General features: G+C 43.9%; 2 non-coding genes across 2 annotated transcripts; one reads left to right on the top strand and one right to left on the bottom strand.

Annotated features, from left to right (window-relative positions):
- Positions 1-1,318: 1,318 nt before the first annotated feature.
- Positions 1,319-1,400, bottom strand: trnas-gcu (transfer RNA serine (anticodon GCU)). Its single transcript has one exon. It is a non-coding gene; the product is annotated as a tRNA-Ser (tRNA).
- Positions 1,401-2,798: 1,398 nt separating this feature from the next.
- Positions 2,799-2,910, top strand: LOC125993462 (U5 spliceosomal RNA). Its single transcript, XR_007490240.1, has one exon. It is a non-coding gene; the product is annotated as a U5 spliceosomal RNA (small nuclear RNA).
- The last annotated feature ends 9,220 nt before the right edge of the window (positions 2,911-12,130 follow it).

Genomic DNA, 12,130 nt, shown 5'->3' with positions numbered 1-12,130 from the left:
ATGTTTTAACAAAGGGATCATCTGGGAGTTAAACCCCAGACCTCTCACACCCAAAGCAAGATTCATACCCCTAGACCACTGGTGTCAAACTCGAGGCCCGGGGGCCAGTTATGGCCCACCGTATCATTTTCTGTGGCCCGCAACGACAAATTGTGCATTAAATCTATGTCATACTAACATTGCAAATTGTCGGAACTTTTAAGAATCTTCTTAAAATTATTTTTGAAATATGTGAAAAGTTTCCACGAGTCTGATTTGAAAAAGCAATTATTTGTCAGTTTGTTTTGTAGCTTATACTGTATATAATATGAGGCGTTTATTTATTTGGGTTGACAGTCAGAATGGCCCATCGAGGGAAACTTTGACTACAATGTGGCCCGCGACAAAAATGAGTTTGACACCCCTGCCCTAGACCAACGAGCCTCAAAGAAAGCTTGCAGACCATGGTACATTCTGTGTAACATTGGCCTGTCATATGAGAAAGGACTCATATGTGAGGTTGCTGTTTGTGGACTTCAGCTCTGCCTTCAACACCATTGTGCCGCAGCGACTGCAACTGGATACTGGACTTCCTCTGTCAGAGGCCTCAGGTGGTGCGTGTTGGCGACAAAATCTCCGCCAGCATCACGCTGAGCACGGGGGCCCCCCAGGGCTGCGTGCTCAGTCCATTGCTCTTCACCCTGCTGACGCATGACTGCACTGCGACCTACAGCGACAACCACATAGTGAAGTTTGCTGACGACACGACTCTGGTGGGTCTCATCACGAAAGGCGACGAGACTCGGTACAGGTCGGAAGTTGACCACGTGGTGCAGGGACAACAACCTCCTGCTGAACGTCAATAAGACCAAGGAAATCATTGTTGACTTCCGGAAGGGTCACACAACACACCTGCCGCTGATCATCGACGGTGCTGTGGTGGAGAGGGTGAGCTGCACCAAGTTCCTGGGGGTGCACATCAGTGAGGACCTCTCCTGGTCCGCAAACACCTCGTCACTGGCAAAGAAAGCTCAGCGCCGCCTGTACTTCCTGCGGAAGCTCAGGCGTGCATGTGCTCCTCAGGCAGTCCTGTCTACATTCTACCATGGCACCATTGAGAGCGTCCTCACCAGTTGCATCGCTGTCTGGGGTGGTAACTGCACTGAACAGAACTTGAAGGCCCTGCAGCGCATAGTGAATACGGCTGGTGAGAAAAACCTTTTGCCTGCTCAGTTTGTGGTCAAAGATTCTCAGAGAAGCGACAGTTCAAAACACATACACAGGTAAGAACCCTCTTTCCTGTTTAGTTTGTGGCAAATATTCTCTCAAAGCAAGCCTTCGACGAGGATGGGATTTGAACCCATGCGTGCAGAGCACAACGGATTAGCAATCCATCGCCTTAACCTCTCGGCCACCTCGTCTTGTGTTGATAAGTCATGTTACGTATGTTGTGCCAAGATACTTTGGATGTGAATGAAACCGACGAGGATGTGATATGAAATGATGAGTGGAGAGCACAATGGAGTAGCAACCCATCGCCTAAATATTTCAGCCATCGCATCTCATGCATGAGTTGAATAGGCGACGTGATATGGTATGTACGGTGTAGTATAAGCCGCAAGGTAAAATGATACGATACTTTAGATGTGTAACGAAGAAAAGGTAAGCCACAAAATAAGTGACACTGTAAACAAAGCAAAACGTTTTTTCAATGTTGTCTCACCCCAAATCTTTGGGATCATCGGATCTGCACAGTTGGATAGTTCCACCGACATTTTAACATCAACATTCTTTCATGGGTGTCTTGGCTGAAGATCCTAAAGAAAAGACCCTAAACTTATTGTATGCGATTGCATATTGGTCATGATCGTATAGTGTTGTGGCCGTAGCATCACCGGAACGAATCTGGGTCATGGCGTCAGTAAATTACCTTGCTGAATTTGTCCGTTGTTCACTGTTGCCAAACAGCCTTCTGTTGAACGCAGGCTTCCAGACATTACGTCCACCTATGTTTTAACATCAACTTTATTTCATAAAGTTCTTCCAAATTCATCTTGGTGAAACTCCCTCCCTCAGGTGTTCCCATCTTTTTTTAGGCCTGGCTGCCACGAGGCAGCGGTAGAAACAAAATATGACCCTGAAAGGGCACGCCCAAACCGGCTATGATATTAATCAGAATTCGTTCATCACTAAAATGCAGTCCTCAGGTCCATGTCATATTCGCTACCAATCGGAATGTAACGGACAGATTTATATTCAAATGTCAAATCTCGAACGCCACCGTCGCAGTGGAGGTGAATTACACTCCAAATTCACCTCCGCTGCAACAACAAAAGCCTCAATTATTTGCGACACGAGAGATATAGAGCACTTCTGAAATTTGAGAAATCATTTGAGAAATTACGATCGTATTTTCTTTCCCGATTTGTGTCGTTATGAAATCACATGTTTTCAAATAAAACACAGAGATGGGATCATTTCCCATTCTCTGATATCAAAAGTACACGTACCAAGACATACAACTGTTTTTACCTTCAATACTCAAAATAGACGCCCAATCGCTGTTTGAAAGAATGTGTTCGATCAGGTACCTACAATCCTGTGCGCCAACAATGTTTTAAGTAAAAAAGACATTAATGAACACAAAATACTCGTTCGTTTAAACCTTCTATTTAGGTTGAGGCCTTCTAAGTATAGTAAATCTATGAACGTCTATTGTTTGTATTAGAAGGAATGGTTGCTGCAATTTGAGTGTGAGACCGCCTGTGAATTTGGTGAGACCAGCAGTGGGGTGGCCCGTTTTCACCCAGATTATCAGCTCATTCTTTTTTCTCTTCAGATCGAATAAATTGTTCGCCTTTTACTAAAGATTTCCGTGGGGAGGAACAATAAGAGTCTATCTCTAGCCATTCTCACCAACGGTTTGTTAGAATAGGCCTCTTTGGCACATGTGTTTAGCTGGGTAGCTTGAGCTATGCCGTTATATTGCTGCAACCCTTCTCTTGCTTTATTAGCTTTCTCTTCTCTATGACACCCTTTGCACATATGTAGAATTCGCTCTCAGTTAAGACGACAAGGTCACACGTTATCATACAGATTAGGCAGAGTCGCCTCCTTGCAGGAAGGCGGCCCAGAGTAGTATAAGAGCAGGAACCTTGGCGCTGAGAGAGGGACCTTCTTTCGCATCTGGCAGAAAGGGCTCCACAGCTGTGCATCGATCATTCTGGCATACATTAAAGAGTTAAACTGTGAAGGCTGCCTCTTGGTAATTGCTGTTAGCATATCGAGCATTAAAGATAAAGAACCGGGAACAAACCTAGCAGGTTACAGTACGGAACAGAGTGCTGCTCTTCTGGGCACTAATAAATCGGCAAGCTTGTCTGCTGACTTATTTGTTCACTCTTCTTCACCCGCAGTAATGCATGTAGTTCACGAGGCATATATGTGTCCCCTTTCAGCAGTCTCTATCCAAATACACAGTGTAAGTGTATTACAAGGGTATTAAAAGGGTAGTCCCGATGAACATGAAAGGCAAAGATTGATCATTCGCAAATAACTTTCCATGGTCATCATATGTACGAAAGAGTTGGGCCAGAAGACTAGAGCGGAACTTATGCAGAAGTGCATGGACACCACCTTGTTGAAAGAATAAAACCAACACAATGCATGAATTCACGACAAATGACATACCAGCAAATCAGTAGTACTTCTGCTGTTGCCTTTGCGAGACCAGTTCAGATATACGTTATCACGAATTTATAAATCAGGTGTGTTCGGACCTCCGCAGTGGAGGGAGGCTCTGCTAAACCCCTGAGACCGACTCACCGAACCCCTAGAGTTTGACCGAATCCAGGTTAAGAACTACTGGTTCAGAGGCTGTTATTTCTGCAAAAGGAGGAACTACTAAATATTGATGTCATTTTTCTGTTGGGCTTTCCAAATGTATGCGCCTGCCTACTTTTGTTTAAATAATGATTGTACACTGTCTGCAAATCCTATAAACTTCATTTCAATTCTCAAATATCACTGTGCCGTCATCGGCCATGCATGGATTCGGGCCATCTGATTGGTTCCTTTGCCCCACCCCCCCCCCCCATACACACACAGGAATTGGTTAGGACTTGATTAGTAAGTGTTAGGAATCGTTTTGGCTGTCCGTTCAGAGCAAGGAACGAGCCACTAGCCCCACGGGAAGTTGTCATTTTCTGTAAGCTTGCGTGTATGTAAATTTGTCATGGTCCAACGTAAGACTGTTGAGGGTGAATAAAAAATAACTGCAACAAGTTCATTCGGCTATTAACCAGATTCAAACTGGGGTTGCATTACATTATTTGAATACGCCATGATGCTTTATCCATTGCGCCACTCGCCCTACAATTTAAGACCGCAAACGTGTGGAAAATCGTCATTGTCCAAAAGATGGCTGTTTAGCAATAGTAAGAAAGGGACAAATTCCACACAGTAATTGGTGAAAAGTGTGCCATGACCCGGATTCGAACCGGGGTTGCTGCAGCCACAACGCAGAGTACTAACCACTATACGATCATGGCCAACATGTGCAGCTTATTAACGCTACTGCATACAGGCCATGATCGTGTAGTGGTTAATGCTCCATTCGAATCCGGGTTATGGTATAATCAAATGACCTTGTTGAATTTGTCTGCTGGTCACTGTTGCTAAACAGCCTTCCTTTGGACAATGACAGTTTTCCACACAAGTTTACAGTCGATACAGTCTTGTAGGGTGAGTGGGGCAATGGATGACACATGACGGCAGATTCAAGTGAAGAGAATCGAAACAACAGATTCAAGAGACCCAAGGTAAATGAACACAACCCGTTTCGTTTCAATTGACAGCCCATGTGACATGCACCTCAGATGAAATGGGGCTAGTTGATCAACAGCAATGTTTTAACGAAGGGATCATCTGGGAGTTAAACCCCAGACCTCTCACACCCAAAGCAAGATTCATACCCCTAGACCACTGGTGTCAAACTCGAGGCCCGGAGGCCAGTTATGGCCCACCGTATCATTTTCTGTGGCCCGCAACGACAAATTGTGCATTAAATCTATGTCATACTAACATTGCAAATTGTCGGAACTTTTAAGAATCTTCTTAAAATTATTTTTGAAATATGTGAAAAGTTTCCACGAGTCTGATTTGAAAAAGCAATTATTTGTCAGTTTGTTTTGTAGCTTATACTGTATATAATATGAGGCGTTTATTTATTTGGGTTGACAGTCATAATGGCCCGTCGAGGGAAACTTTGACTACAATGTGGCCCGCGACAAAAATGAGTTTGACACCCATGCCCTAGACCAACGAGCCTCAAAGAAAGCTTGCAGACCATGTTACATTCTGTGTAACATACGCCTGTCAAACACTCCACACAACGATAGACAACAGTGTTTCAAAGAAGAGCCCGTCCGGGAGTTTTACCCGGGTAATCAAAGAACCCTAGGCAAGAATCATTCCCCTGCACCAATGAGCCCCATACTAGACCAGCTGACCCCGTTATATTCCGATTGGTAGCCCATGTGACATGGACCTGAAGACTGAATGTCAGTGATTTAAGTCAAGTCAACAAGTCCGATGTCAGCGGCGCGTTGCAGTTCAAATTTTGCTACAGGCCCATATAACAATATATAAACTATGTATGAAATAACAAAAATATAAACAACTATTTTATCGAACCATGCATGTCACTCCAAATCAATAAATCCATCAGAATCTTCGTCTTCCGTGTCACTTGAGAAAAAAAAAAAAAAGAAAAAAAAATTGACGCCGGAAAGAATACGTGTGCCACGGACGTCAGACTAGATATATCAAATAAATGTAATATAAACATCAATTTTAACAAACCATCCGTGTCACTCCAAATCATTAAATCCACCGGAATATTCATCCTATGTGTAAAAAAAACCCCAAAATAAACAGCTGTCGATTCCGGACCTACGTGCGGCGCCGATGTCAGCCTCATTTTCAGTTGGCGGCTCCAATTATTCCACAGATCTACATATATAACTATATTGTAGCGTTACAGAAGTACCAGGCAAGACGTGGGTTTGGTAACAGGCCGGCTCTTTATTTCACAAATCAAGAGCTCAACATGTGAGCCAACACACGCAAGCGCCCAGGATCGCTCTTTCCGCCCCCCCCCCACGCCCTGCTGCCTTCACGGCCTCCCTAAAAAATCGGAAACTACTGAAGTCTAACAACATACACGTTGCTACTCTAAATAAACTACATATCAAATAACTATAAAATAAATAACAAGTTTATCGAATAATCTGTATAACTCCAAATCACTAAATCTCCCGACTTCGGAAGTCAGTAAATGGAACTCATTGTCAGTGAGGCTCCAATTATTCCACAGCCATAGTGCCCCCTCATGCGGTTAAAAAGTGAAAATAACATGTGAAGTGATCAACTATACTAGTAAATAAGTAAAGTGTTAATGATAAAGTAAAAATTTGTGAAAAAATTCACATATAAGTCGCTCCTGAGTAAAAGTCGCCCCCCCAAAGTATGAAAAAAAACCTCGACTTATAGTCCGAAACATACGGTGTATAAATGTGTTATTTATTTATATAAAGGCCGGTCCACGAAAATATTTCTGACACGTAACCGGTCCGTGGCACAAAAGAGGTTGGGGACCACTGATTTAGTAGAAGGTGGCTACAGATGAAAGTTTCAGTTCAATTTGAAAAACTTACAGGTGTCGTGTAACATGGGGGTAGAGATGGTCCAAATGGTAGAATATGGATTGTTCACAGGAATAAATTGGCAGAGCTGAAATTCCAAATTTGTCCAAAAGATGGCGCCAGACCAAAACGGGAGACCAATAGAGGGGCCGGAATAAGCTAAACCGGTTAAAATGGATATAAAAAAGGAACACGGTGTCAGAGTGTGAGTCACGCATGGAAGCACAAATGTGATTTTTATTTTTATTTCTTTGCTTGGCTAAAAATGTATTCTGTAACCGCTTTAAGCAATATTATTTGTCAATTACAAATTGCTTAAGAAAGTAGGTCAAAGGTGAAAAGGGGAAGTGAAAGGTTTTACCACTAGCTGTGCATTTGGTGGAAAGTACTGCGTGGTCAGGGCGGAAACAGCGGCTGAAGGCCACAGATAACAAAGCGTGGGGAGGCTGGCCAGTTCCCTCTATGGGCGTGGGAAACTGGCCAGTTCCCTCTATAGGCGTGAGAAAGCTGGCCAGTCCCTTCTATAGGCGTGGGAAAACTGGGCAGTCTTACCCTATAGGGAAAGTACCGGAGAAAAGAAAGGGGAGGGGGGGGACGGAGAGGTCTATAAAAGGTCCTGCAGGAGCAGCTTCAGGGCTTTTTCCCCCCAAAAGAGCTCTGATACGTGAAGAGGCCCGGAGGAGTTTCAAGATTTTTTCCAAAGTCCCAAAGATCTTTGTGTGAGACGCAGGATCACTGGACTGAAATTAACTTGGATTTACTCCTAAAAATTGGACTGGACAACTTTAAACGAGAAATTGGTGAGGATGACCGTTTTTATGTATTTTAGCGAGAGGGGGGAATAGTCATCGGGCCGCCGGCTTCCTCGTGGCCAGCCTGTTTCTCTAATTTGGATTTTAGAAGCAAGATCGAACTGATCACTCGACTTTGCTTCCACCAAAAATAGCACGCAACTGGTATTTACCTCTTCCCTTTTTTATGAACTGTGTTTTGCAATCGAATTGTTCTGGGATTGAATGATTTTATTAACACGGGTATCAGTGAGTGAAGTTGTTCAGTTTCTGGAGTAATTGAGATTTGTAATTCTATTCCATGTTTCTTCAATAAATGTGTTTTGTATATTACTTACTTCGTTGTGCGCGGATTTGTACTAAATATGCAACCGAAGGCTCAGGCCCGCTTCCCCTTTTAGACGGGCCGCGTAAAAAGGAACTCCGAACAAGTTAGAGACTTAAATAACTTCCGTAGTTATCTGAGCCACGAGTGAATTTCGATCTGTTCGAAAGTTGTTTCGTCTGAATAAAATTAAAGGAAGTGTTTAAATCAGATTATTGGTTTTGTGTAGCACGGAAAGTTATTTAACTATTTGAAAGGCTCAGGCCCGCTTCCCCTTTTTGACGGGTCGCGGAAAAAGTAACTCCGAGGAAGTTGGAGAATTAAATAACTTTCGCAAATATTTAAGGGAAGAGTGGATTTCGTTAAAAGTGAATTGTTGGAAATTTACTTCTTCTAAATAAAATAACGATGACGGTTAAAATAAATCAGTGAAGTTGGTGGAGGATAAAAGTATTTCGATTGTCCGTCGGGCGCGGCCCAGTTCCCCTTTTTGTCGGGCCGCGTCAAAAGTTAAATAGGACACGATCAAAAAATAAACTTGCCTTCCAAATTAATTATTGGGCAAATCTAAATACAGCACGACATTTTTATTCGGTTTAAGAAAGTCGCTATTCTTTTCGAAGCAATTAAGTGGGGTGAAGAACTCCGACGGTCAAGTGCAAGATCTACGTATACGAAGTTAGAATTAATCATATAGGGTGCATTAATTTTCTTCTTAAATGCTATTATTGTCACACTTTTATTAATTCGATTCTCTTTCGAATAAAAAAGTTGGTCGGCTCGCTGCATGAGCGACCAAGTGGAACGGACCCATATTAACATTTACTTCGGCAAAACTAGTGCTTGGGTGCGCTATACAAACGAATCCCTGAGGTCTTAACAAAGACATCTAAAAAATATCCGTAACGAATAAGAACTTCAAACATTAGCGGGGAGCCATCAATACGATGCGGTCACTTCGAAGTCCTGCCTCGAATTGAGTTACTCGGCACGCGCTTCGGGTGACTTGAGAGGGATTGGCGTCGTACAGAAATTAGATTGATTCCGGAGGAGTTAATTTAACTCGGGTGGTTAGATTACGGACGAATCTCCGAACCCGGCTAAAACAAACCCGTTACTGGGAAGCCGGGGGCACCTTAATCCGAGAGGTGCGTTTGACACAGGTCACTCAAGTTCAGACGCACGCACAACCAATGCAGCTATATAATAACTCTGCTGCAAACATAGGTTAACGCACTTGGGTTGAAAAGCGAACCCCGGTCTTTCACGCAACAAGCAGAGATACTATTCACGATACTAACGAGGAACATGCCCTGTGTTGGGGCAAGATGCACTGCTTGGCGGAAGAAAGGAAAGGGAGGGGACAGAAAGGAGAACGCTCACGGAACATATGCGCATATACCTATTATGTGGATTTTAACCATCTGTAAAGGTTTCTAAAACAGTACTGAAATGGGACAATCTGCTGGTCTGGTTCATATATGCCTGCCTTCAAGTTTAGAGGGCACTACCTTTAGGGGGAGCATTGAAGGTTAGGGTTAAATGTGAGGGGGTTACCGTTAGCGAGTTAGCAGGTTAGGGGTTAATTATTAGGGTTTGGTTATTATTAGGGTTTTAGAGTTAGCGTTAGGGCTTGAAGTTAGGGAATTAGGAGCATTAGGCCAACCAGATTCCATTTATTCCATTAATCACTGACATTCAGTCTTCAGGTCCATGTCACATGGGCTACCAATCGGAATGTAACGGGGTCAGCTGGTCGACTATGGGGCTCATTGGTACAGGGGAATGATTCTTGCATGATTCTTGCTTTGGGTGCATGATTGCCTGGGTTTAGCTCCCGGACAAGCTCCTCTTGCAAACACTGTTGTCTATCATTATGTGGAGCGTTTGACAGGCCAACGTTACACGGAATGTAACATGGTCCGCAAGCCCTCATTCTTGTTCGTTGGTCTAAGGGTATGATTCTCGCTTTGGGTGTGGGAGGTCCTGGGTTCAACTCCCAGACGAACCCTTCTTTAAAACATTGCTGTTGATCAACTAGCCCAATTTAATCTTGGGGGCTAGCCCGAATCCATACACGGTGGATGGCGACAGTGATATTTGAGAAGTGAAAAGAAGTTTATTGGATTTGCAGACAGTGTGCAATCATTATTTCAACAAAGGTAGGCAGGTACATAAATTTAGTAGATCCTCCTTTTGCAGAAATAACAGCCTCTAGACCAGTGGTTCTTAACCTGGGTTCGGTCAAACTCTGGGGGTTCGGTGAGTGGTTTTCAGGGGTTCGACAGAGCCTCCACTGCAGAGGTCCGAACACACTTGATTTATATATCCACATATCTGAACTGGTCTCGCAAAGGCAAAAGCAGAAGTCACACTGATTTGCTGGTATGTCATTTGTTGTGAATTCATGCATTGTGTTTGTTTTATTCTTTGAACAAGGTGATGTTTATGCACGGCTCATTTTGTGCACCAGTAAAAACATCTCTGTCTTGAAAAAAAAAAAAATCACTAAAGAGGGGTTTGGTGAATGCGCATATGAAACTGCTGGGGTTTGGTACCGCCAACAAGGTTAAGAACCACTGCTCTAGATACTTCCTAAAGCTTCTATAGCTGCTTCTAATGTGAGTGTGGATTCTGGTTGAAAGTATATTGGACCATTCTTCTTGACAAATCTGTAACTCCCATGAACTTCATTTCACTTTTCAAATATCTTTTTCTCTGTCCGTTATATGATATATTTAACTGATATTGCTGATCTGAACAGCCAATGATTTATAAAGGAAAATCTTGAAATTGATTTTGCATACGAATGAAACTTTTGCATATGACCGTATATGACCAAAGGGTTGAGGTCCAACCGAGACTTGAGCTGGGATCACTGGTTTCAGAGTTGAGTGTTCAAGGAACCCTCAGGTGTATAGAAGCATAGGCTTTCATGGGGCAGCACACAAGCAACCATTTCACAATTTCTACCCAGCTATATGACAATATATTTGAGGTCCCACCAAGACTTGAACTCAGAATGCTGGATTCAGTGTCCAGAGTACTTACCATTACACTATGGAACCCTGGCAGTGACAGAAGGAGGGGCATCATTTTTCTAAGCACAATACACTCTCTAAGGCGCTCATTTTACTAAACTGACAAAATTAGTGGAAGCAGTGATTACACACTCATAGTGCTGTACACAATGTACTGGATTGGAATTTCCAAATTTTTGTTCCAGACAAATGACTACAGGGCGGCTCGGTGGTGCACTGGGTAGCACGTCCGCCTCACAGTTAGGAGGGTGCGGGTTCGATTCCACCTCCGGCCCTCCCTGTGCGGAGTTTGCATGTTCTCCCCGAGCCCGTGTGGGTTTTCTCCGGGCACTCCGGTTTCCTCCCACATCCCAAAAACATGCTTGGTAGGCCGATTGATCACTCCAAATTGTCCCTAGGTGTGAGTGCGAGTGCGAATGGTTGTTTGTCTCTGTGTGCCCTGCGATTGGCTGGCAACCGGTTCAGGGTGTCCCCCGCCTACTGCCCGATGACGGCTGGGATAGGCTCCAGCACGCCCGCGACCCCCGTGGGGACTAAGCGGTTCAGAAAATGGATGGATGGACAAATGACTACAAATTGTAAGTTCCACCAAGACCTGAGCTTGTATTGCTAGATTCAGAGTGCTCACAATCACACCATGCCAACATTATACGGTAATCTAGAAGAGCATTAGCTTTCGAACCATCCAAGATCTAAAGTAAGTTCCACCAGTTGACATTGTAACTCGGAGAACATGTGATTACTTTATCAAATACTATTTGACCAATTATTTGAGGTACCACTGAAACTTAAAACTCGGATCACTGGATTCAGAGTCCAGAGTGCTAACCATTACACCATGGAATAGACACACACACACGTACTCACACTTACACACACACACGCGCGCGCGCACGCACGCGCGCGCGCACGCACACACACACACACACACACACACACACACACACACACACACACACACACACACACACACACACACACACAGGACAGTGACTCTCATAAACATAGATACAAAATAGTCAGGTGACGCTTTCCCGCCTTTTCCGGACAGTATAATAGCTTGACCTGGAGATGGGGGATGTTGTTACATCTGCTGAAGTGCCGTGTGCATTGACCGCCATTAAACAATTCCAAGATCTTGCCAATAAAGAACAAACCGTTACTCCACATCTTAGTTTTCCTGACCCAGCAACAGACATCATCAACAACATGCAACAGCTGTTGGTGGAATCGAACCCGCACTTTCCTAACTGTGAAGTGGACGTGCTAACCAGTGTACCACCAAGCCGC

Source organism: Syngnathus scovelli, unplaced genomic scaffold (genome assembly GCF_024217435.2).
Source record: "Syngnathus scovelli strain Florida unplaced genomic scaffold, RoL_Ssco_1.2 HiC_scaffold_29, whole genome shotgun sequence".
Lineage (NCBI taxonomy): Eukaryota > Metazoa > Chordata > Actinopteri > Syngnathiformes > Syngnathidae > Syngnathus > Syngnathus scovelli.
This window is presented reverse-complemented; position numbering and strand designations above follow the sequence as displayed.